This window comes from Opisthocomus hoazin, chromosome 13 (assembly GCF_030867145.1).
Source record: "Opisthocomus hoazin isolate bOpiHoa1 chromosome 13, bOpiHoa1.hap1, whole genome shotgun sequence".
NCBI classification, from domain to species: domain Eukaryota; kingdom Metazoa; phylum Chordata; class Aves; order Opisthocomiformes; family Opisthocomidae; genus Opisthocomus; species Opisthocomus hoazin.
The window spans coordinates 18,107,636-18,133,518 of record NC_134426.1 but is presented as its reverse complement, the minus strand read 5'-3'; the positions used below and the strand labels follow the sequence as shown (position 1 = coordinate 18,133,518).

At 58.6% G+C, this 25,883-nt stretch overlaps 1 protein-coding gene across 3 annotated transcripts in view; it reads left to right on the top strand.

Moving 5' to 3' along the window:
- Positions 1-1,124: 1,124 nt before the first annotated feature.
- Positions 1,125-25,883, top strand: part of NOS1 (nitric oxide synthase 1) — an 82,641-nt gene continuing 57,882 nt past the window's right edge. The window contains exon 1 of one of the 3 annotated variants that reach the window (XM_075434519.1): positions 1,125-1,193. The gene's annotated coding sequence lies outside the window, so the exon portion shown is untranslated. Of the gene's footprint in view, positions 1,194-21,989; positions 22,090-24,564; positions 24,796-25,883 lie in introns of those variants that run through there. The other 2 variants (XM_075434518.1, XM_075434517.1) reach the window with 2 other exon arrangements.

The window sequence follows — 25,883 nt, the reverse complement described above, 5'->3', positions numbered from 1 at the left end:
CAGACATCAGAGAAAAAAAAGGCTGGGGAGGAGCCGAGCCCTGAGCCCAAAGGGTGAGAACTGGCAGTGGCCCATGGCCAGCGCTCTCATCCATCCCAGCCCGGCACTTGGGGAGGCTCGGGGGGGCCGGGGCTGCGCGGAGTTGGCGGAGCAGGAAAACGGCTGTGGAAGAACGCAACGCTCGTGCTGCAGCCGGAGCCAGGATGGGGCTAGCGGGGGTACCGCATCGCTGACCCAGGCCCGGACCATCCTGCCGGTGCCGGTCCTCCCCGGGACGGGTGCAGCCCCAGCACGGGTGGGGTGGTGGCAGTGCCCAACAATGGGGTATTGTTCACCCGTTATTGTTGTAATTTATGTACAGTTATTGTTGTAATTTATGTTTCCTCCCCAAGGCTTTCTCAGGAGCCTCAATGAGCCCTGGCTGCTGGAGCAGAGGGCTGATCCCTTCTGGGGGGGGGCCAGGGGGTGGGCTGAGCTCCCAGCAGCCACCCCAGCAGGGTCTGGGGGGGGTCCTGCCTGGATGATGCATATGTGGGCACGGGCTGCGGGATAAAGCACAGCTCCAGCCCTTCATTAGGGCTTGATTAGCTCGTCAAGGGCTGCCCTGGCCCAGGAGCAGGACACGCTGGGACAGCCCAAGCCTGCTCCACCGTGGATGACCTGGAGAGCATCGTGGGGGCTGCAGGGAGCCCCAAGCAGGCAGCTAATGATGCCTGGACTAGTTGGCTGCTTCTGTCGTGGCCACCCGCCTTGAACAGGATTGCTGCTCTGAGCCAGAGCGGAGCTGATCCTGCTTTCCGGAAAGCCCCGGCTCGTTAACAGGATCAGTGCCGGACAGGGCGTACAAGAGAGCTGCCTGGCATCCTCCTGGGGTTCCCGTCCTCTCCTGCCCGGCTGCTGGGGAAGGGGCTGCCCTGCCTGAGGTCCCAAGGGTGCTGCCGTCCTATTGCTCAGCAGATTCCCTTTCCTCACCTCTATTTTTACGCTGCCCTCTGGGACAGAAACCCGACCCCTGGCCGCCTTGCCCCATGCCTGGAGACCTGACGTGAGCTCCGGCTTGGCTCCTGGCGCAGGACCCTTCCCTCCCTGCAGTGCTGGGAAGGAGGAGCGATTCTCCGCGCCCAGCTTTTTGCCCTAAACTTCGCACCTGCAGCTTTCTCCAAGGGTTAAAGAGCCGCGCTTGGCAGCACCAGGTAGAAAAACTGGCTGTGTAGCCTTGCAGCTAGTTATTTATTCCTTGTTTTGTTGCGACAGGGTGGCTTTCTGTGTCCCTACAGCAAATCCTGGACCGGGTGGTGGGGAAGAGGGGGGGTCAAGGCACCCTCTTGCTGTTGGGTGTGCTGTGAGGTCCCCATGGGGTGGAGATGGGTGTGCTGAAGGTCCCCTTGGTAAATAAACCTGCAGCTCAGCCTCTGTACCTGGGGACCTGGAGGGCTGGGTGGCATTTGGGCAGCCGGTACCGAGAGCTGTGGCCAGAGGAGAGGTTGTCCCCCCGGGGTTGAGTTTTGGGGCATGTCGGGGTGCTGTGGGTCTCTGGAGGGCACAAGGAAGACCCTGTGCGCCCCATGCTAGGAACAGCCATGGCTGTCTGTGGTACCCGCTGGCTCCACTTCCCTATTTCCAGCTGATGGAGAGAAACAGCCCAGCAACCCGGCTGGTACCAGGTACCATGGGTGAGCCTTCGGCCTCTCCTCCCTTCATCCTCATCCAGCAGCCTCTGTGGGGAGAGCTCAGCCTGGTACTGTCCCCGCCATCCCCCTCCATCCCCCTCCAGCCCCACGGCGATGGGCAGGGTGAGGGCACTGTCCTGTGCAGCTGGACCTGGGCAGAGCCTGCCAGCCCCTGCCAGCACACCCTGCCCCTGTGGCTTTGCTTTCTGGGAACGCTGGGGTGCTGCGGGAGGGCCCAGAGACCTTTTTTTCCTGTGTGTGTGAAAGCAAGCACTCCCGTCCGCATCTCCCTCCATGCACCGCTCCTACCGTGATCACAGCCAGGCGTGCAGCAGCTCTAGAAGCTCGGGGGGGGTGGGTTTGTGAAGGTCTCTTGGAAAACCGTCCTCCAGAAATAGCTCTTTATCTCGGGGGCTTTTGCAGCACTGGGTTTGCTGGCTGCCGTGGCCACGGGTGCTCAGGGATGCCCCAAGCTCGGGGACTGGCTGTCCCCCTGCGTCTGCCGGCACCGGCGAGCTGACGTTGCGCCAAGAGGCTCTCCTGACCTTGGCCGCTGCCCCACGGCTGGGGGGACGCGGGAGGGGACGCGGGAGGGGATGGCCACCCCCAAGCGCCGGGACGCTGAGCTTAGAGCGGTGCCGCTGCGGCGGCTGAGCCCCGGCTTGTGTTTCGCTCGCTGGTGGCTATTTTCAGGCCTGCAAAGCGGGTGATAACGCTTGTGACTGCGTGCGTGGTAAAGTCGTCCTCGGAGCGATGGGTCCATCCTCAGCCTGGCTACGCTGCTGTCTTTTTTAGGATCTAACAAATATACTTTTATTTTCAGCTGCTTGCTCCATGCAACCCCTTTTCCAGCATCCTGGGTGAGGACGGCTCCGTGCTTACCCCTTGCCCAGGGGGTTTGCTGCTCAGATTGGCACATGGCACCCTACCACGTGGTGATGGGTGCCTGCTCCCTGCCCAGAGCCCCCCAAAAACCGACACGTTGGGCTACTTCTGGATTCGTTTTGCGTTTCCAGCAGTGCATCCACACCGGTGGAGCACCTAAACCGCGGCTCTGCTGTGTCACTGGCTCTGCGTTGGCTTGGCAGCCTGCACGACAGGAATCCCGCTCGCATCCGTGGGGATGCGAGGAGGCTCCGGGCAGCCACCGTGCTGGGAAGGGGAAGGTTTTGTCCGTGGGGAACCCTTGCTCTGCGGCTGGGCAAACGGTCTCGGTGGTTTCCCCCCAGGTCCTGCCCCTGGGCTTGGCTGGGAGCAAACCTGCCTCAGGTGCCGGGAGGAAAATGGATTGCCCCATTATCAGGACTTTCTCCCACACCTTAAATACAATGCACCTGGCAGGAGAAGGACGTCTGGGTGCTGCTCACCCACAGCCTCCTGGGGAGCACCCATAGGACTCCTTTTTCCCAGGGGAACAATGCTGCAGCCGTCCCCAGACCCACTGGTGAGTGAAATCTGGGCTGGGCTGGGGGGGTCGAGACCCCCTTGGGCTGTGTGCCAGGGCTGGCAGAGGGGCTTGGGGCGATGCTGGAAGGGGTCCTTCTGCTGGGATGAGTGCTGGGGTGCCTGCTGTGCTTGGGGAGGGGGAATTTGAGGGCTCAGTGGCTGGGAAGGTCATACTCGACTCCTGAAGGGGCAGATGAAAACTGTTGTGGAGGCTCCAACCATGCTTGCCTGGGGAAATAAGGAGGGGAAGGCAAAGGGCTTGCCTGTGAGTGCTTAGCAAGCTGAGAAAATAGCAATTTTATGCTATTTATTTTATGCTGCTTATTCCTGGGTGGCCGCAGCCCCAGGGCATCCCTCCAGGGCTTCCTCCTGCTGGAGGTGTCCAGGCCCCTGCTTGAAAATAAAAATTTCCTGGAAATAGGCATGCAGTGTGTTTTTTCACCTGCTGCTGCCTCCTCCTTTCCGTGAAGTCGGTTGATGCGTGGGGATGGATCCTGGGAATCCAGGGCTGGGAAGCTGCAGCTGGGGGTTTAACGGCAGAGACACGGAGCTGCCCCAGTGCCTCTGCTGCGAGGTGGTTGCCCAAAAGTATTTCTCGTTGGCGAAATGGCCCCAGCGTGGAGCCGTGGGGACTGACTCTGGCTTTGGAAGAGGAAAATGCCGGGGTGAGTTGCTTGCAGCTGGATAAAAGGGGGGTTTGCAGTCAAAAGGTGTGCAACTGGAGGGCGTGTGGGAGAACATTCCCGCTCTCAGGAGCAGCATCCGAGTCGCCCTGGGACAGGAAGGGCTCGTAGGAAGTGTGGCAGGGACCTGGTCTCTAGGTGTGGAGAGCGATCGGGGCAGGACGTGACTTCTGAAAGCTATTTTTATTTTACAAGACTTGGGTTTGTTGAGGTTGAGCTGAGGTTTCTGGGCAAGAGAGCCACGTCCGTGCCGGTGCAATATGCGGGTCTAGAGCATCCCTCCTGCGTGGGGCTGGAGGGCTCTCGCTTGGGGGTGAAGTCACTTAAATTTAAAGAAGCAAATTGACCCTGCACCAACTGGGGAAGCTCAGGGGCTTTGCAGCAGCCGGACCCAACACTGAATTACGGTGCCGTTCGCCTATTGCAGGGTGGATGCTGGGTGGGGCGATTGGAGGGGAGAGGAGACATCAGGGTCTCTGGTGATGGTCTAACCTCAAAGCATTGGTTTGTTGGGTCCTGGGAACCTTATAAATGCTTATGGGGACCTTATAAATGCTTATAAATATCTGCAGGGTGGGGGTTAGGAGTACAGGGCCAGACTCTTTCCAGTGGTGCCCAGTGACAGGACAAGGGGCAACAGGCACAAACTGAAGCAGAGGAAGCTCCATCTGAACACGAGGAAGAACTTCTTCCCTCTGAGGGTGATGGAGCCCTGGCCCAGGCTGCCCAGGGAGGTTGTGGAGTCTCCTTCTCTGGAGATATTCCAGACCCGCCTGGCCGCGGTGCTGTGCAGCCTGCTGTGGGTGACCCTGCTTGGGCAGGGGGTTTGGACTGGGGGACCCACAGAGGTCCCTCCCAACCCCCAACATGCTGTGATTCTGTGGTTCTGTTTAACGCAGCAGCCCTCAGGTGCATCCTAATTCTCTGGGCACGCCTGACTTTGCAGCAGGCGGGGACTGAAGTGGTGGTGAGGAGCCCGCACGCACCTTGCTGCTCTGCCTCGCTTTGTAGCTGGAAAAAAATCGATGCAAAACCCTTCAAGATGCCCGGAAAGACCTGTTATCTCCCGATCAAGCCAGGGAGGTGAAGCTCAAACAAAACCCTACTGCTGCGTCAAGGACGGGAGCTCCTTGCCTGCTCTGCTGGGGTGGGTTAAAAAAAAAAAACAACTCCTTTACAGACAGGGATAATTCCTTTGATTTCAGGCAAGAGAAGCCTTGCTGCGGTGCGGAAACAACCTTTCCCCTGGGTCTGCAGCTTGCTCTGTGTCGCAAACAGCATTTTGCGGGGGGAAGGTCCTGATCCCCTGTGCTCGCGTCCCCGGGAAGCAGGGGACAACCTGCTGCGGCAGCGAGGCTCTGCTGGGCTTTCTCCTTCGAATTTTTCCCCTTAACTGGGTGTTTTGAACCCAAAGCTGTTGCTTTCTCTCATCCTTTCCCTCCTCCCTTCCCACCTGGCTGGCTCCGAGGGGAAGATGGACCCCAACAACCCACAGCTTGTGTGGGCGGGTGGGCGGAGAGCGGCTTCCACCTGGGGAGGTCAGAAGTTATTGAATAACCAAGCTCCTCCATCAGCCAATGGTCACTGCTGGGGACTCTGCGGCTGCGCCGGGTGCCCTGCGGGTGTTTGGGTCACCCAAAGCCTTGAGAAATTTTCCCCCCCATCCCCACCCCGGGGAGCCCAAGGGGGTGATGCCCTGACTGGGGTGACGGGCAGAGCCAGTCCCGGGAGAGCTGCACGGCACTGGACATGGCCCCTGGAGGGGACGGGGACGCTGCTGGGCCAATGCCACCGTGGGAAAGCTGGCTGGGGCCGCGCAGCCGGCTCGGCACTGCGCACGCAGCCCTCCTGCAGCTCCACCATCTCCACCGCCAGCACAGCCCAGTGTCCCCAGCACCGCTCTCCCCCTGCTCCGGCCAGCCCCTCGCCTTTGGACGGCTCCCGAGCGATGGAGTTGGTGCGTGCCTTGTGTTTGCTCCGGCTTTTGGGGATGAAATCCCGCAAGCCGGGGTGGGTGGGGGGGAGCGGGGCCTTGGCCAAGCAGCATCGGTGGTGGGGGCGAGCGGGGCGTGAAGCCCGATGCCCAGCTCTGTCTGGACACAAGTAGGGCAGGGGGGCTGGCTATGGGGTGGCAGACGGGTGGCTCTGTTTGGGGGGGTGTGTGTGTCTGAAGGTCTTTGGCTGCTGGTGTTTCCAGGCGCGCAAGCACCACGGTTTATCTGGGATGGGGTCGCGGGGGGTCTGCTTTCCCCCACCTCCCCTGCTGGTCCCTTAGCCTGGGGATCGCAGGGGGGTGGCTTCTCATCTCCAGCCCGCTGGGTGCTTCCCTTGTTACACCCCTTGGGTGCGAACTTGACCTTTGCATGGTGGGCCGGGCACCGGTGCTGCTGGCAGCATCCCTTTGGCTGGAGCAGGAGGTGAGCAGCTCCCTCCCAGCTCGGCGGGCTGGGGTCTGCAGGGCTGTTTTAGGCACTGGAAGCCCTAAAAATCCCTCCCACATGTGTCTTGATGCGCTTTTAGGACCTTTAGTTTCTCCTATGTGCCACGGACTGGTGATGCGTGCTCCACCTGGATTAACCACAGCAAATTTTTGGCACATGTTTGCATCGACAAAGCGATGTGGGGTGTAGAGGGGCAGCTATGGGGCTGGGGGAAGGGAGGAAGAAAAGCAGCTGAAGGGGAGGGGGAGAGGCACCTCCGGCCTGCGCGGCAGCTTCAGCTCCTTCCTCCAGCAAGGACCTCATCCTGCAAACCGCGTCGGCACGCAGCTGCTCCGGCTTCCTGGGAAGTCCTATTGCTGGCAAAGCAATCCTGGGCGGGGGGGACGGGAAAGACTGAAGTTATCTGGGGCCGCATGCGGCTGCAGATGTGGGGTTCTTACCCTCCCCCCCTGCTGCCTTCTCCCTGTTTTTCGGGGAGGGGTTCAGAGACCGTGATCAAAAGCTGGAGCCGCCGTCCATCTGCTTCTGACAACCTGAGCGCTCGCTGGCAGCGTCTGAATTCAGACCGTTGAATTCCTCAATAATTAGAGGTTTTTTTTGCTAAAAAAAAAAAAAAAGAATAAATCCCATCTGGGCTTTTTCATAATGGGAATGAAAAGCCAAGGTGGGTGTGGGTGGGGGCAGGTGGATTTTCAGCCTTAGCAACCCAAATCTTGAAATATTACATCAGCGCCGAAGAGGTGTAATTAAGTAGGAAACAAATGAGCCCAGCTAATCTGTTTTGCTTGTTTGAGCTTAGCGGAGTGCAGAAAACAAACAGAGGCTGAATGATGAATGAGACTTCTTTTATTTTTATATTTTTTTAAAAAGGGTTTTTCTTTGGCCGAGGCAGGGCTGGGATGTGGGTCAGGGAACTCGGCCACTGTCCCCAGCAGCTCGGAGGCCACCCAGCCGCTGCCGCATGCCGGCGCTCGCCGTTTGCCCGGTTCTTGCTTTAATCGGCTTCTTTGCCAAGCGGGCTCCCTTGGACGCCTTCCCGGAGGGATAGGGATGGATCTCTGCACCGCTGATGCCAGGGAAGCATCAAAGCTGCGACCCCGTGGGTTGCCCTGCACGGGCTCTGCCGCCGCGTCCCTCCCTCAGCTGCAGCCCCGGGAGCTTCCATGTGTCCTCGGGAGGACAAGCCCCTGCTCCCGGTTATCTCTTGGCATCGGTGTTTCTGTAGCTGCGGCGCAGAGAACCGATGTTGTCGGTGCATTCTTGGCAACCCCTCAGCATCCCTCCTGCTGCCTCCACCAGCCATCCCACCAGGGACAGGAGGACACGTCCCTGGCTGTGAACCCACTGACGTGGGCAGCCTGTTGCCGCCCTTTAAACATCCCGAAGGACTTCGGTCTCGCTGCCCGGCCGTGGCCCAGCTGCCTGCAAATCCCCCCTGCCTGCACTGAGCCCACCGGCGTGGGCTCGCGGGGCTGCTTTCGGCTGGAGGAGGGCTGGCTGCGGTTTGTTTTCTCCGTGCGCTTGCGTGCTTTTGGGCTCTGGCGGTGGCATGAGGTGCCAGGAGCAGATGGCAGCCATCGACTGGGCTTTCTCTCAGATCCCTGGGGCTCCTGGCACCGCGCTGGGCAGTGGCTCCCGGTAACCCCCTCGCTCCCGCACTGCTCTCCAGGGAAAGAGCTGGGGGCGGGGGGGGGGGTTTGCCTCCTCTTTGAGTGCTTTGCACCTAAGAACCCTCCCTGACCTCCTGTGGAGCTTCTCGCTGGGGTTTATGGTGCGATGCCGGGGCCTGGAGGGGACCCGGCGTGGAAGGGGTTTGTGTTCGAGGCAGATGGGTCTGAGCCTGTCGGCCAGTGTCAGCAAAGTGTTCCCCCAACACCCTCTGGCCAAACCTTTCAAAAACAGCTTTAAAACCAGAGGAAACGAGCAACTTGCTTGGCCCCAGAGGGAGGAGCAGGGGCTCGGCTGGGTGGGAGCAGGACGCCGGGGGTCTGTGGGGAGTTGCTGGTGTGGAGCCACCTCGGGATGGTGGGCCTGGCCACCACCGTGCTGGTGCTGAGGTCCTCCCTGCCCCTGGGTGTGCGCCTTCCTGGGCTGTACCATGAGCCCCAGAATATTGCACGGCAGAGGGGGTGCTCCCAGTGCACCCAGCAGTGTCTGTCCTGGCCAGCATCTCCCCCCCCCACCCTGGTGCTTGGTCCTGTACCTTTAGGCTGTTTTCAACCCCCTCGCCAGGGTTGTTGTCTCCAGCAGCCCCCCCTTGCCCCACAGCAGAAGGATGCTGAGCCCCCCACGCATCCGTCTGTCTCTCATCTGCCCCCCAGCCTTGCCCTGGCCTCCCTCTGCCCTCCCTTGCACCCCCCACCACCCCCCCAGCCACATCGCATCTCCTGCCTCCGGAGGGGCCAGGAAATTGGGAAATGGCCAAAATGAAACAAGTTTTCCCCTCCCCTCCTGGGTGACAATTTCAAACCCGCGGGAGCTTGGTGGCTGCCAGCCAGCTCCTGCATCCCCACCGGCCCCCTGCAGTCCCCCCGGCAGGGAGCTCCAGCCCCTGCCTCCGGTCACAAGAAGGGGAATGCTTGCAGTAGTTATTATTGTTGTTATTAATTTTTTTAAATGTTTTTTTCTCTGCAAGGAAAAGGCTGGTGCTATTTATTCACAGCCTTTGCAGTCAGCTGCCTGGTTTCAGCAGCATTGGGGCTCTCTCCTGCTAATAAGAACGTCTCTGGAAGAGAAAATTGAGCAGCTCGGTAGCAGGCGGTGTCTTCCTCTCCGAGCGAGGGTGTTTATTCTCCTCGTGTTGTTTCAGATGAATAAATTTGCCAGACAGCAATGATATTAGCCTAGTCTCAAAGACTTTATCAATTTGCAGTTGTCTCTTCCATGATAGTTTTTTATTGAACTGTCTGAGATGATTTCCAAAGAGAGGACTGCAATTTAAACTATTAAGTAATTTGGGAGAGCAATTAGTGTTAATCTGGAAACTCCCTGTGTTGCTCCCGAATAAATCAACCTCTCCATGAGAGCCCTGCTGAAAGAGCCTGGGCTGATTTATGGAAGGTGCGGGATTTTGGCCAGGAAAATAACAAGGAACAAGTTTCTTGCCTGGAAAACTTTAATACTTTGATGGTGGTGTGGTTCAGAGGGTGTCGGGAACTTGTAGGAGCTGGGCTTTGCTCCTGGGGTCTGCTGGGGTGCCCCTTCGTGCATCCCCATCACTGAAACGCTCCTCTGCCGGCAGCCGTGCACAGCCCTGTGGTGCTCTGTGGGAAGGTCTCGGTTTGACCTGGCACTGGGGTACCAGAAACACTGCCTGGTCCCATCAGGTGGAGCTGGTGGAGGTGAAGCCTCTTCCTCTTCTGTCTTGTTCTCTGGCTTCTGCTCAAAACCAACCAGTAAATCGAGGCTCAAGGCTTCCAAACCTAGCCTGCCCAAGCCCATCTCTGCGCTCTGCCTTGCACCCGGCCTCCTCTGCCTGCGCCGTGGGTGTCCTTGCTCAAGATGGGGCCCAGATGTTGTTGCTCAGGGCCATGATCCAGCCAAGTTTCAAATAACTCCAAGGATAAAAAAAATCCCTTGTGCTTGACCACCTTCGTGGGGAATGTTTTTTTTTTTTTTTTTCCTCCTCCTAATAGCAAGTCAGAATTTCATGTGTTCCAACTTGTGCTGTTCCTCTCGCCCTGCCTCTGGTGACCTCCAACGGTCTTCTCCACAGCTTCCAGTTAGGTGACTGCAGAGAACTATTAGGTCTCTTCTTCCCCTTCTCTTCTCTGGGGAGAAGGAGCTCAAGTCTTGCATCCTCCCGTTGTGCATTGTATGCTCTGGTCCTTGATCAGGTTGGTGGTCTCCACCGGACGTCCTCCAGTGTGTCTGTGTCTGGCTTAGCCTGGGGAGTCCAGAACTGGACACTGTCCAGACCTGCAAGTACTGAATAGAGGGGAATAATACAGTCCAGGGGAAGCAGTTGGCTTTGGCCAAGCTAAACGATGGTTCTTCTTGTCTACCAGGATCTCCAGACCCTTTTCTCCAAAGCTGCTTTCTAGAAATTTGGACCCAGCCTGTTCTGTTACTTGGGGTTCTGTTCCAGGGGAAGGACTTGGTATTTGCCCTTGAATTCCCTCCTGTTGGGCTGTTTCTCTGGCCCGTTGTGGTCCCTCTGGATAGCAGCCCTGCCTTCCAGCATGTCAACTGCTCTCCCCTATCTGGTATCATCCGAAAATGAGCTGGGAGTGCACCCTGTCCCAAATTGACCTGCTTATTCACAATTTGGCCACAGGGATACTACAGGAGACTGTCAACGGCCCTGCTAAAGTGAAGTTATACAGCTTGCACTTCTCTGTCTGGGTCCACAGAGCCAAGCATCTCACCCTGGAAGGTGATCTGGTCCATTGGCCATGATTTACACCTGATAAGTCCTTGCTGGCAGTTCCAAACGACCTCCTTGTCCATCATGGGTGGAAACAGCTCCCAGGAAGATTTGCTCCATCCGCTTCTCAGGCAAGCTGAGCAGCCTGCGGTTTCCTAGATCATCCTTTCTGGACAACGGGTGACATTTGCCTTTCTCCTGTCCTTGGGAAACTCCCATGATCCGCTCTCTCATTCAGCAACAGAAGCAGCTGTGGGTGAAAGCAGAGCCAGAGGGGCGAAGGCAGCCCTGGCACAGCAGAGAGGACATCACAGCCCTACCTTGCCTTTATCCTCAAGGTCATCCCAAGGAAGATATTGCTGTTTGCAGGGAGCATGATGGCACGTTGCGAATGGCGGCTTGGAGAGCCTCCACCTCTCTGGGCAGTTGCTTCTGTTTGCAGCTCTTGTTGTTTTCTGGTGGCTGCCATTTCCCCATTCAAATACCTTCGTAATCCACTAAGGGACCTCACATCTCCTTTTCTTTCTTCTTTTTTCTTTTTCTAAAACAATTAGCTTGGTTCAAGCCCTCTGCAATACATCAATTAATACAAGCTGCGGCAGTAAATTAAAGGGAAACAGGAACAACTATGCTGGGATTAGGTCACTGAAACTATAAACTTTGGAACAAATCAGATTTCCTTGGGAAGGGAAACGGACAGCGGTGATATGTCAAGTCATGAGATGAGACAGGCTCAGAGCAACTTTCCAGAGTCTCCTGACTTGGCCGCTGGATGCCAGAACTTCTTCCCTTGGGGAAAGTTTTGGGTTGCCAGACCCTGTTGCTGCTGATTAATGCTTGGATCGCCAAACAAACAAACAAGAGGAGAGAGAAAATGGGGAAGAGGGTGGGGGGAAGCTGCGCGGCCGCTTTGGGCTGTGTATGGTGTGTAGCTGTATTGAGACTTGCTGCCAGCCAGGTCAAGCCCTGCGGCCCGTCCTCTGTGGCGGTTGATGCTCTTGGGTGTTGTACGTGGCTATGCTGGAAGGTCAGATTTGTTGCTTCCCAGCTCACCCAGTAGCGTTTCTGTCCCGCACGGCAGCAGCAGGGAGCATTGCTGGGAAGGGTGATGGTGCTCAGGGGTCCCTGCGGAAGGGCCAGAGGAAGGCAGGGCACTCACAGCTTTGTGCCAGCTCAGTCTGTAGCCAAAAGGGGCTCAAAAATTCTCCCAAAAGACAAGGTGACTGGCACAACGGGGATTTCCACACTGGGGGAGTGAGAGTATCCTCGCCCTGGCGCTCCGGTGAGGCGCAGGCAGTCCCTTCCCCCAGCCACCCTCTGCACCTCGCCGCTGGTACCCAGTGCAGACAGACTGCTGCTAGAGCTCATCCGTCCTCCCCGGGGAGGATCCACGCGGGTTCGCAGTGAGGTGAGGTTGGTGGAAGGCCAGGAGCAGGGGTTTGCACCCTCCTGGGGTGATCTCGCCCGCAGGGACGATTACAGCCCGTGTGTTCTCATTAGCCGCTTAAACACCTCGTCCCTTTTGGCCTCTTACTCGACTCTTGGCTTCAGTGAGATGCTGCAAACTGAATTATACGCTGCGTGCGTGAGCAAAACTTTTCCTACTCTCAGCTCTGCATCATCCCTCCCTCCTCTCTTCCCACAGCTTCTATCTTCACCCCTTCCCTTGTTCCCCGGGCTGGTCATGCAAAACCTGAGAGGTCCCCACTGCCTCCCGCATCCCGCTCGCCCTGTGAGCACAAACCCCTGCTTGCTGCTGCTGTCTGAGCACCGGGCTGACCCCCAGCACTTCACCCCTGCCCACGCAGCTTTGTTAGCAGCAGTGTGAAGGCCACCACATCTTGCTAATGATGGAAACATCTGCTGGTGGAGCTGGAACAGCGTGGGAGCTGCAGGGACAGGGATGCAGTGCTTGGTCTTGGAAAAAAAACAATCCTACATGGCCTTTTATTTCCTCTGGTGCTCATGATGTTTCTCAGCCACCCCAGCTCATCTGGAGCATCGAAGTTGGAAGCCAGCACTCTGGGTTCTTCATGTTGTCAGAGAGGAGAGGCATGGCTGGAGGTGGGGCTGTGGTGGGCTCCAGCACTTTCCAGGGCTCCCACTCCTCACTGGAGAAGGGCCATAGTGGGCTATGGTCCCAGGGGACCACAGCAGATCTGGATGTCTGCAGGGCTGCACCCTGTGGTGGTTGGTGTGGACTCTGCCTTGGCAAAAGCTCTCCGCAGATGCGTGATGGAGTAAGGTTGGGTGGATGGAGTAAGGTTGGGTGGATGGAGTAAGGTTGAGTTGGATGAGTGACAGAGTAAGGTAGTGACGAGAGCACTTGGCAGACTTGGTTTACCAAGTTCCCTGCTTCTTGCCTTCGGTCAACCCAAAGATGAGCCGCTTCTACCTGCTCTAAGGGAAGGCAAACCAGGCAAATCCTGCCTGTGCTTTGCACTCCTACTTTCTGAGGTAACACCTGGAGAGATGCCACTGGGACAATTCCCATCACCTTCATCGGTTGTTTTAGGCAGAAGTGTGTTGCAACGCCCCTGGTGCTCCCTCCCTGCCTGGGGCTGGGCTGCTGTGCCGAGCACACAGCCAGCTCCATGTTGTGGTGGAAAAGCTGCCTTCGCCCTTCCCAAGTCTCTGCTGGCTGCTGCCGGGGACAGCGTTTGCATTCTCTCCATGTATAAACTGGTGTGGCAATGAAATGCTGGGAGCAGATTCGTGGAGAGAGGGAGGTGTCCACCCCTGTGAAATCGCAGAGGTGGCTTTATACCCGGTGCTACACCCAATTTATTGCTCTCTTACTGTCTCTCCCTTCTATTGACTGGGGAAATGTGTGGGAGAAGCAAAGAGATTTCAGCATCACTGAAGTCAAAACCTGCTCTTGGCTCTTCTGGTAGCCCCATATAATTTGGCTTCTTTCTTGATCTTCTCTGAATTATTTTTTCCTAAGCCCTCCTACCCTCCTGACGATAGAGAGCTGATCCCAGAAAACGTGATACCATGCGATGTGATGCCAACTTCATGTTCATGTAGGCTCCAAGATTGATGTCAGGAGGACCCTCCCCCAGCTTACATGAGCATCTTGGTACTGGCTCAGGTGCAGCAGTCGGGGTGTGTGGTATTTATTGCTAGTAGCAGAACTTGCATTACAGCAGCGTCTTGCCTGTGTTTCTGAAGTTAATATCCCCAATCCCCTCGTGGCAACCAACACACTCAGTTGAATGAGAATGAACCATCAGGCTGGAAGAGGCCAAGGCAGCGAAGCAAACAAGGATTTGTAGCTGGAGAGCCTGGGATAATGTCTGCTGAAACCTCTGCCAGCAGTGCCCACGTTCACACCAATGAAGCCTCCAATCTTTGGGTCCCCTCAATCTTTCCTTCTCCATGCCCACCTGCATCTTGGGTTTCTGTGGCTGCTTGGGGTCTTCTGGGGTCCTCGATCCTGTTGTGGGGAGTGGAGATGACTGCAGTGAGATCGGGAGGTTCAGCTGCTGGCTAATCCTGTTAGGAAGCCAATGGTTATTGCAGGGCTTCCAGTGGGACCTGCTAAATGAACTGTAATTCTGTAATGAGATTTCCTTTTCCCGGCCAGACTAAATGTTCTTGGCCACTGGGAATAAGAGGTCGGGGGGAAGCAAAATTAAAGAGAGAAAGAAAAAGGGGAGGGGGGAAAGCCTGTCTCAGGCTCCGTCTATCTCGACTGCATCAAAGATTTGAAGAGCTCTCAGAAGTGCCTGGTTATTGCAGCTCACTTCTGCGCCCCGTGAGTGCAGCTCAGGGCAGGTTGGCTGCCCTGTCCTCCTCTGCAGGAGGTTGATAGGACCCTGAGAGCAAGAAAAACACATCTGAGGTTGTGATAGCACTGCAAAATTCGGAGAAGGTGGGAGAGACTACTTTAAAAGCCAGCAGGACGCTGGAGGGGGAAGGGGAAACAGTCAGCAGTGCTAGCGAGGAGATAACGTACCCTGGACAGACAGCGATTTCTTTGTAGGAAAGCTGAGTTACACCAAGAAACGCCCAAGGGGCGTTTTATTTTGACTTCTAGCTGCAACAGGGAAAAGCCAGCAGCCTCCTGCTCAGCCCCAGGAGGTCTGCGGGCAAAGGCTGCAGGGGAGGGATGCTCTGGGCTGCGGTGGCTTGGTGCTGGTCCTGTCCCAGTCCGGCAGTGGGACACCAGCGTCGCTGGGGTGAAGTCAGGGCAGAGACAAGTCTGGCCCGTGGTCTTTGCAGACAGCGGGTTTTTTTAGCTGTAAACCTGTGGTGGGAGCTGCGGTTAGCTCCAAGGCTGCCCACTGCTTGTGCTGGACCGTTGGCCCCGCGCTTTGTTGGCAGCAGCCGGGGAGGGCTGCTCGCCCTGGTAAGCAGGAGCAGGTACCCAGCCCTGGCAGGGACGGCTGCGTTCAACACCACCTCGCCTGGAAGAGCATGTCCCACAAATCCATGAGACGGCGCGTTTCGGATTCGAATGGCTCCTCCTGCTCCTGGCGAGGGACTCCGGCGAGCAGCGGCGCGACTCCTTGCTCCCTACCAAGGCAGAAGTCCCAGCTGCTGAGCCCCGAGCGGTGGCACTGGTGGCAGAGGTGACCTTTGGGTCACACAGGGGACATTCCTGGGTGCGGGGCTGGTGCCACTTCGGCTGCAGGGTCAGCCACCAGCAACGCACCCGGCGCAATCGCATCCTTGGCTGATGCCGCATCCCTCTCCTCCTGCTCTGTCACTTTGCCTGCAGGTGTTCCCAAACTTCCCGGAGCAGGCTCATTCCCCCCGGGAGGAGAAGCCAGCCTCTCCCAGGGAAGGGCTTGGTTCTCTGCCTGTTGCTTGCTCCCATGCGGTCTCTCTGCTGGGGAGTGGCTTGGGGCTGGGAGCTTCTGATGCAGCCCAAGGAGCAGCATCACAGAATCCCAACATGGCAGGGGTTGGAAGGGACCTCTGTGGGTCCCCCAGCCCAAACCCCTGCCCAAGCAGGGTCACCCACAGCAGGCTGCACAGCACCGCGGCCAGGCGGGGCTGGAATATCTCCAGAGAAGGAGACTCCACAACCTCCCTGGGCAGCCTGGGCCAGGGCTCCATCACCCTCAGAGGGAAGAAGTTCTTCCTCAGGTTCAGCTGGAGCTTCCTCTGCTTCAGTTTGTGCCCATTGCCCCTTGTCCTGTCACTGGGCACCACTGGAAAGAGTCTGGCCCCGTCCTCCTGACCCCCATCCTGCAGATATTTAGAGGCATTTCTAAGGTCCCCTCTCAGCCTTCTCTTCTGCAGGCTGAACAAGCTCAGCTCCCTCAGCCTCTCCTCGTACGAGGGATGTTCCAGTCCCCTCACCATCCTCGTAGCAAGAGATCTGCCTGCTGGGTCTTGGTGTTTTCCAACAGCTCTGTTCTTGCTTGAGCTTCATGTTGCTCAGGGCTTTTCCTTTTCTTTCTGCGTGTCTGACTCTCTAATTTATTTGTCTAAACGGCACACAGAAGCTTTTGGTTTGCCAAGTCCCGGGCTGGGTTTCTCTGGCCACTGCTGGTGCTTTGGGGTGAACGTTTTCCAGCCTTCCCCTGCTCCAGGGGCTCCTGACCATCCTTTCACCGTGCGGTGAGAACCCTGAGCCCCGTCCCTCGTGTGGCAGGCAGGTTAGCAAAAAGAAAAGCTTATTGATTTTCCCCCTCCCCTCTTTGAAATTTGGTCCCAGGAGTGCTGCAAACCCATTCACCGACCCTAGCCCCTTCTGTGCCTCAGTTTCCCTGCTTGTAAAATGGGGATTGGTGAGAGGGGTGGTTGTTTTCCAGCATTTGACTGGGTAGTGCTTCATAGGTCCAAGGTGGCCTCTTTATTTATTAGGCCAGTTTTCCTGTTTGCCGTGTTTTTAGCCTCAAAGCTCTCCCTCGGGCTGCGTGGATGGGTGCCTCCTGCTCCTGACTCCGAGCCTATTTCCAAGCCATCAGCAGCTCTTGCTGCAAAAAAAAAAACCGTCAAATGAGGATAGGAAAATAACATGGCTAAAGATAAAATAAAAATCCGAGCGTTTTGGATGTCAGCTCACCTGGTGTCTTCTGAGCACCTCTCCTCCTTCCAGGCCCACAACCATTTGATACTGGGCTCAGCGGGGCAGAACACCTTGCTGGGCTGGAGGTGGGCGCGATGGGGCTGGGTCTGTCCTGCCCCACCAGCCGTGGTACTCGGCCAGCGCGGGGGCAAAGCCCGCGGGTCTCCATCCTCCCGCCTGGGCTCTTCTCCAGCATTTGGCAGCGGGGTGAGAGAGGGGTTTGACCCAGCTGACGTGCAGCGGTGACAGCCTTGTCTGGGGACACTGAGGAGGTCTAGAAGAGCTGCAGCCATAACCCAACTCCCACGGCCAAAGGGCTGCTGCCAGTGGGCTGGTGGCAAAGGGACCATCCCCTGGGCTGAAGTGGCCATCGAAGGAGCCCAAGGGCGATGGTGGTGCTGCTCCTGCTGGGACCTTGCTTCCCCTGCGTTGGGGGGCAAGGTGGGACCCATCACCCGCAGGTCCAGAGCTGGGCTGGGAGGAGAAGCTCGACCAGATGGAGCTGGAGAGCTGCGGAGCAGCGAGTCCTGCAGCCGTGACCCCTGGGCCGGCAGGCAGATTGCCACCCAGCTCTGCACAAAGCGTTGCGGGAAGGTGAGGATGTCCGTGAGCTCGTTAGGCAAAGCCTGGCAGTGCACAGCTCCTGCTGGCTGTAGGCAAAACCCCCGGTCAGGCGTTAATGTCGCAGATATCAATTTAATCTGGGCTTAACCGAGCCCTCTCCTAAGAGCTGAAGCGTGTTCAGATTCAGCAGGGAAGGCAGGAGCCTCAAAATAAAAACAGTTGGGGCCTCTCCAGCGTTCCCCTGGCATGGGGAGCCAGGATTTCCTGAGGTTTCACCTCCTCCCTCTACAAACTGGGCTGGATCCCGGATCTGGGCGCTGGGACTAGGAAGGTCGGTCTGTGCTGATCAGGAAACCTCTCCTTGCCTGGCACTCAATCGCGGCCCAGCCTGGGGAGGGAATCCAGCTAGAGAGCGAGGAAAACGTATTTTAGCTGCGCAGAGCAGCTGGTTTGGGTTCTGTGGGCAGCGATGCCGCCCTTGGTGGGGTTACCATAACCTGCTGAAGGCATCAAGAGGTGGAAACCCTCCAGCTTTTAAGCACAGGCGCGATCCCCCCTCTCCAACAGCACCAAACCACTAGAAGGTTGGGGAGTGGTGGGTGTTTTTCTTTTTGGGTGTACCTTGGTACAACTTTCCAAAGGCAGCAGGGTTCATCCAGCTGTGCTCTGGTTTATCCGTCTGTCCTGTCCTAACAAATCCAGCTGATTTTGACTGAATTTAACGGGAGGGCTGAGACCTCAAAAATAGGGTGTGTTTGTGAGTTGCATGAAAGTGAGTGCCAGGTGGGCTGGAATGAGCGGGACGCTGAGCAAGGGCCTGGGATGGGGGCTGAAATCCCTGCAGCACCAGTGATCTTGCAAGGAAATGTCAGGGATGTTTTTGATGAGCTACTGGAGACAGCCCAGCGCTGGGTGGGTGTCAGGAGGACGGGGCCAGACTCTTTCCAGTGGTGCCCAGTGACAGGACAAGGGGCAATGGGCACAAACTGAAGCAGAGGAATTTCCAGCTGATCATGAGGAAGAACTTCTTCCCTCTGAGGGTGACAGAGCCCTGGCCCAGGCTGCCCAGGGAGGCTGTGGAGTCTCCTTCTCTGGAGATATTCCAGCCCCGCCTGGACACGGTGCTGTGCAGCCTGCTGTGGGTGACCCTGCTTGGGCAGGGGGTTGGGCTGGGGGACCCTCAGAGGTCCCTGCCAACCCCTGCCATGCTGGGATTCTGTGACAGCAGGTGAAGTCTCTGTCGAGCTTATTAGAGCCGACATCAGTCCTGCTGAGGGATGGGGTTCCCAGTGCTAAGGAAGCTCTCACAGGTGACACTGGTGAGCTGCTCAGCCTCTGTTCCCTCTCATTACTGGGGTCTGCCCTGCTTCCAGGAGCCTGAAACCAGAGGGGCTGCACGAGAGCCAGGATTCGGCTGTGGGAAGCCTCTCGTAGCCTGGAGGGAGGTGAATCACTGAGGCCAAGCTGTGTCTAGAGGTAGCCAAAAAGCTGTAAATTGCTTTTTTTTTAAAAAAAGAAAAAAAGAACAAGCTGTGAACTCAGGGGCTGGCAGGTTCAATCCTGCTGCCGGGGCTTCGCGTCGGGCTGCTGAGCTCTCCGGGCTGCGCTGGTGTTTGTCGGCTCAAAGCAAAGCGGTTCATGGAAGGGTTCGCTTCTTCTCGGTTGAACTACAAAAAGCTGTTTAATACCTTTAAATTACAGCAGCGTTTCAATATCCCATTAAAGTAATTTCAGGAATAAAATCTAAATTCCTGGCACAGCTTCTGCAAGCTTCCCCGCCATCGGTGCGAAGGCTGAGTGCCGTCTTGCTTTCGCTCAGTCCGGGGAAGGAAAGCGGGGAAGAAAACCCACAGCTCTGCCTCTCGATTTCTTGTTTTTCTCCCCATTTTTTGGGGAGCCGCTGACTCACGCCTTTGGGCTGGGAGAAATCCTTGGTCGCTGTTGGCTGTGGCCGAGCGGTGCTGATTCAGAGGTGGGTGCCCACATCTTTGTGTCCCCCTACGCGTGCACATCCCCCAAGGCTTTTTCTTTTCTTTTTTTCTTTTTTTTTTTTTTTTTTTTTGTCTCTGGGGCTGTGAGTAATCTGGGAGCTGGGATCAGCCTTCGGTGCTACCGCCTTCCCCTTGGCCCTTTGCAGGTGGGGCTGCATCGCTTTGCTGCTCCTGCCAGGCTGGAAGAAGCTGGGGTCGATGTGCGGGGAGGGGGGGCTGCACAGCTTGGGGGGTGCCCCAAATACCTCACTGCGGAGGGTCTGGGGGGACCGGGGATGCTGAGCCTCCCTACCCACCCACCCCACCGGGAGGCACTCAGGGGGCTTTGCTGGTGGCTAGTGCAGTACTTCTGGTGTCTTTTTTTCTTCTTGCTCGTTTTTTAGAAATTCCGAAGGCGCCAGCAGCTGTTTCTCTGCCGTGGGGTTTGCTTTGTGCTCTTTTCTGCGCTGAATGCGTCGCCGATTTGGCTTATCGGGCTCGTCAGCCTGCTCCCAGCCCTCCGCTCGCCTCCCGGTCCCTATTTACCCAGGGCGCCGGCTGACGCGGGGCCCTTTCCTGCCTTTGTCACCACCCTCCCCAAGGTCCTCTGGTGAGAACTTTGCCTTGAAGATTAGGGATTTGGGTCTTTTTCAAAAGAGTCTTTAACCTGCAGTGCTCTGAAATGTGTCACTTAATAGGGGGGGAAAAAGAAATATCTCTAAATATGCTGTTTAAGGTTGACGCAAAAGTGATTTTTCTGGTTTGTAATCACCCCCATAATTGGCCCAAAGGTTAAAAGGCACCATTCGGGGGCCAGATCCCACCAGAAAGGATTGGGCTGGAAACAGGGACTCAGATGGCGTAAAACCCTGAGAACTGGCTGGTTTTAGCTGCCTCTGATGATCTCGATTCTGCTGATCTCAGTGGAGCCGTGCAGCTCTGCCGCTGCCGAGCATCTGCCCCCAAACGTGCAGCTGCTGGCGGATGGCTCAGGCTCTTGTGTTTCAAAACAGCGTTTGCATCTGAATAACCCAGCAGCAACTCGAACCCCTTTCAGCTCGAGAAGTGAGGTCTTAGCGCCGGTTTTGTAAAATCTGTCTAAATTCGAACCTGGATTTACAAGAAGTCCTTGAACTTTGTGTGTTTGCTAGCCTTCCACCGCGTCCTTAAAATGGTAATGAAAGCAATTTTAGTGAAGTGTTGGTAGGGCTTGGGCTGGAGGAAACGGGCTGCTGTGGCTTTTCAAGGCGGGGGGGGTCACATCTTGAAGTACAAGAGAAAGAAAGGCAAGAGAAGACAGACAGGTAGTTCTCTGCCCTGTAACAGCGATGGAACATTAATTCATCCCCCTGGAATTTCTTATTTGTGTGCTCCCGTAATTTCATTTCTTTGGTGTCTGTATGAAGCTCTGGGTTAGTCGAATGCCAGAAGCCAAACACTCGGCGACTAATATCTTTTTATTAGATTCTGTGTGTGGGTGCGTGCCCACGCATACGTGTGAGAGAGAGATCACCCTTTATAACCCACTTCATGCCCTTGGAGGCTGGGAGGCACGCTCCGAAAGGATCTTTCCAGCAGCGCGTTTCGAACTGTAATCCCCAGCGCCGGGAAGACACAGATTCAGCTTCTGGTGGGATTTACAGGTGTCTTGTTGGAAGGGAGGGAGGTTTGGGGCAAAAGCTGGAATCGGTGTTGGTGCTGGAAGATGTCGTGTTGCCACGTTTCTGCCCAGTAGCTCAGGGCTCGTTGCAGCTCCTGAAAGTGGGGAGCAAAGAGTTTGCCCCCAGCATGTGGTGCCCAGCGACAGGACAAGGGGCAACAGGCACAGACTGAAGCAGAGGAAGTTCTGTCTGAACATGAGGAAGAACTTCTTCCCTCTGAGGGTGACGGAGCCCTGGCCCAGGCTGCCTAGGGAGGTTGTGGAGTCTCCTTCTCTGGAGATATTCCAGACCTGCCTGGCCGCGGTGCTGTGCAGCCTGCTCTGGGTGACCCTGCTTGGGCAGGGGGTTGGACTGGGTGACCCACAGAGGGCCCTTCCAACCCCTAACGTTCTGTGATTCTGTGTCCTGGAGCCTGCGGGCTGGTGGAGCTGGGAGCTGCCACAGGGATGTTTCTAAAACCAAGCTCCCAGGGCCGTGTCCTCCTGAATTTGATCCAACCCCAATCTTTCCCCCATACACCTTGCAGGGGGGAGGATGCCACCAAGTCCCCCTCAAGCCCATGGCGTGGGTGTGCACGGAGGACGGAAGCAGTGGGTCTCCTCCTCCTCTCAGGTCCCTCAGGATCTGCCCTGGGGGCACAGGTACCGGTATTTCAGCCCACAGCAAACACTTCACCTGGGGCCAACCCAGCAGAGCGCAAAGCTCCAGCTCGGCTGGGGACTTCCCAAGCCCTTCTGCTCTGCTCAGCTCGGGGAGAGGAGGAGAGCGAAGGCTCACTGCCACCTCTAGGCAAGCGCCAGCATCGGCGCTCGCTCCCAACTGGAGCACCGGCAGGCAATCCTGGGATTTGTCCCAAATCGCTGCAGCGTCCGTGCCAGAACCCCCATCAGCTGGGGGGTGTATGTGTGCACGCGGTTACGTACGCTCCTTAAGCTGTCGTATAAATATGTTTAGCCGTTTCTTTATTCCCGGGACAGTAATCCCCCGAAAGTGTTTGGAGTCGCATAGAAACAGCAGCTGAATAACTCCGGAGCCACGACTGCCGGGGATATTGTGCATGTGATCGTGCCGGGGCCGCGGTTTCCGAAGGCTCTCAGAGAGCCGAGCATCCCGAGCGGCACGTTCCCGCCGGCGGGCTGCGATCCCCGGCAGCGGAGCCGCTTGCCGGCCACCCACCCCTCAAGAGAGACCCGTCGCCAGCTCCCTGCCGCGCGCCCGACCTCCTCGCCGGAGCCCACAGCACTGCCGGCTCCCGGAAGAGAGGTGGGTGAGGATGAGCGGCAGCAGGAGAGGGGTGAGGGACCCAATTCGGGGTGGCAGGGAGGGAAGGGAAACTCGGCTGAGCGTTGGCCGCTGTGTTTGTATTTGGCTTCTCTAAGGGCTGGCAGCGTATGGCCAGAAGCGAGCGGCGCTGAGCTGCTTTTGGAGGAGACGGGGAGCTGGGGAGCAGCTGCGCGAGGGGCAGGGGAGAGGCTGTTCCTTCCCCCGAGTGGTTTTGGGGGACAACTTGCTCGGTTTTGCTTGCATTTGCTCCCGGCTGCGAGAAGGGAGGAAGCAACTTTGAGTCTGGCTGGGCAGGGCTGGGCACGGGGGGGCGCTTCTCCAGAGCTGGGGTCTCTTCTCCGGGGTTCTCGGCTACCCAAGGCAGGATTACGGGAACACGCTCCCTGCAGAGAAATCCTGTTTACAAATGCTCTTTGCTGAAGGAAGGAGGGTGCAAACGTTTGCTGCCATGCCAAGAGCTGTGTGGGAATGGGATTTCTGGGTGCGGATGGGCTGGAGAGGGTTGTGCTCCACCTTCTGCGTTCGCGGGTCAACATCTGTCTCGTTAGCTGTTTATGAACCTCGGAGCCTTCCTCTCCGGGCTGAGTCACAGCTACTGGCTGGAGAGGAAGGCTAACCAGGGCTCCTCCCTGGCTCGGGGGGGTGGACAGGAGGTGCGCAGCCCAGCAGCTCCCTTCTCACGCTGACAGTTTGCTCCTGGCTTGCCCGGATTACGGGTTTCCGCAGAGCTCCTGGTCGTGTAAAAATGAGCATTGTCCCATCAAGATTTCCGCAGGTGAAGGAAGTGCTGCCGTGCCCTGGTGAGGACGTGGCTCACGGATGAGCACAGCTCGTCTGGTTCCCTTCAGCTCTGGGCTAGCGGTGAGGGCTGATATCCTGCCCCGGGTGTGGCGGTGGGGTGGCCAAGGGGCCCTGCTGAAGCTGTGTCCCCCAGCACCCCAGGCTTTGCTTCCCCGGCACGGTTTTGCCTCCTGCAGACCTCCTCGAGGGCAGCAGAGCGGCGAGGCGCTGGTGGCCAGAGCTCACGTCGTCGTGTGTCGGGGTGGCTTTGGCAGCGCGGAGTCCCCTTGAGCACCGCGTGAGAGCCATCGCACCCATCACCCGGCGTGAGCCGACTCTCCAGCCGTGCTACCTCCACCCAGGGGGGACCGACCAACTGATTACCAGTTTCCCTGATAGCCACTAGCCCAGATATGATGAGCCCTGAAAGGAGAAGGGTTTGGACTTCTCTCAGCCGGGGCTGGAGGTGACAAGTTTCAGCCTGCGACGGGGTAACGGAGCGATTCTTTGCCGGCGCGCACCTACTCGTCCCTCCACGGGGCAGGTTTCCCTACCCCAGAGAATCACAGCAGATGTCGTTGGGTAGCTCACTATTAGCTTCGTCCTCCTGCGTCTAAATAAGCATAATTATGTTTTCGTTAGCCCCAGATGGCTTGATGTATGGGCAGTGTGAGGAGGGGGGGTATGGGGAAAGCAGCTTCGGCCCCCATCCTGCTGCCGTGTTTGCCTATCCTCTGCCCTTCTCCACCTCCGCAAAGCTCCCTGCGAGCCAGGGAAGAACAGGGCTGCTCGCTTTCCTCTTCCCTGTGGGAAGTTTCGTAATTGAATCGCCTGCTGCGCCGCGCTGCCTTTGCCCGAGCGGGTCGGGCCGGCTGGGGTTGCGGTGCGGCCAGCAGCCACGGGCTCCGCATCTTCGCCGGGCTGAAGCCGCTGCTTCATGCTCTGGCGGGAGCTGCCTCCCGGCCTCGGGAGCAGGCTGCGAGCGGGTGAACCCCGCGCCCCTGCCTGCGAGCCCACTTGGGTTTATATAATATTATATATCCATAATTGTGTGTTTGTTGTTGCCATGGAAATGAGCGCCGTGGCAAAGCCTGGAGGCTGATGTCAAGCCTGGGTCTGCGCCCGGCTGCATCGGGGGCAGGTGAAGAGTCCGGAGGGGAAACAGGGTGAGGGGGAGCCCCTTCACTCGCTGCCCCGGCAGCGGAGGTACCGGCGGCGGGGAGAGGGGCAGGGGTCCCCCAGTATCGCCCGCCTCAGGGCTGGGGGTCCTGGGGCACCCCGGAGGGGCTGGTGCCATCTGCCCCGGGGGGCAGGGGCAGACCTGGCAGGGGGGGGCTGCCTGCTGTCAGGGAAAGGAGGGTGGAGGGCTTTTCTGCAGCCCCCAGAGCACACCCAGCTGGCAGCAGGAAGGCGGGGGGCTGCGACTTTCCAGGGGCGTGGAGGCAGTTGCTGGTGGTGGGGGGCTGAGCTCCCCCCTCCCTCGGGGCAGGCTGAGCCCCCCCTCCTTCGGGGCAGGCTGCGGAGCGGAGCTTCCCGGCAACAAGTGGGGGCCAGGGGGGGTGTCTCTGGGCTCTTTAATTGGCGGGGGAGCTGGGGGAGGGGGGGATGCTTCCCCCCCCCCCCCCCCCCGGTGAGGGGAGGGAGGGGGAAGAAAGGCCACGCTAGAAACGAGGTTATATAAAAGATGGGCGGTTTGGAGAGCCGAGAGTCTCCTAACAGGGGCTGCACCGGCTCGCTCCGCACCCAGAAAAACCCCACGTGGACGCCAAAGCGGATTCGTTTCGGTGCTGCTGGGATAAAGGGGGGCAGCGAGGACTGGTCCCCCCCTACCCCCCAGCCCACCCGCCCAGCCAAGCCTAGCGCCCGGGAGGGATGCGACGGGGACGGGGACGGCTCCGCCGCACGGTAGGTGGGCACGGCGGGGGGGGGGGGGGGCAGGGGGGGCTGCCCCCCAGCCCCGCTTCTCCAGGAAACTTCTCGGGGGGTGCGGGAGGGAGCGCGGAGCCCCGCGGGACCGGGCGCTCCGTCGGAAGAGCGCTGCGGGGCTGCGCCGAGCCCTTGGTCGGGGGGGGGGGGGGATGGGGACCCGCAGCGGATCCCTAGCCCCCCCCCGGAGCGAGTAGCCGGGTTATGCCTCGGGTTGTGGGAGTCCGGGGCTCGGAGGAGGAGACACTCCACCCCTCCGCACCCCGGGGCTCCGCTGCAAACTTCCACCGCCGCCCCCGGGCTCGGGTCCCGTCCACCCCCCTCCCGCTTCCCTCGGGCTGGGGGGGGGGGACTGAGCCAGCTGCGGGAACCGAGCGAAGCTGCCCGGTCGCGTCTTTCCCCGCAACTCTTCGCGGCAAGTTTGGATGGGGCGAGGGGGGCTGCTTGAGGGGGCGGGCAGTGTACCGGGGGGGGGGCAGTTTGCCCGGGGAGGGAAGGCAGCGGCAGGCGGACGGGGGGGGGGGGGCAGTTTGGCTGGGGAAGGCGGGCGGGCAGCGTGCCCGGGATGGCCGGCGGTTTGCCCGGGGAGGGAACTGGGGGGGGGCATGCGATCTGTCCGGGGGGGTGGGGGGTGGGGGGCGGTTTGTCCCGGGGAGTGGCAGCCTGTCCGGGAGGGAAGCAGTCTGTCCGAGACAGTGGCAGTCTGTCCCGGGGGGAGACTGTCGTATCCTGTGTGCCCCCGCCCTGCGGCGGGCGGTGCCGGAGCTGTCCCGGGTACTGAACGCTGCCGCCCCCGACCGGAGCCCCCGGCCCCCCGCCGACAGCCCCTGTCTGGGGAGGGCTCGGGGCTGCAGGAGACGCCACGACCCCCCTGGCACTGGGGTGAGGGGGTCACACACGGCGGGTCCTACCCCCTCCCCGGGATGTCCCCGCCGTCCCTGGGGCGCTGGGGTGGGAGCACGACCACCATCCCGCCCCCGGGTAAAGCCCCGGGATGTCCCGCTCCCGGCTGGCTCCTGCCCTTCGGGGGGAACCGGGGGTCGGTCTGGATCTTGTCCCCTTCACTC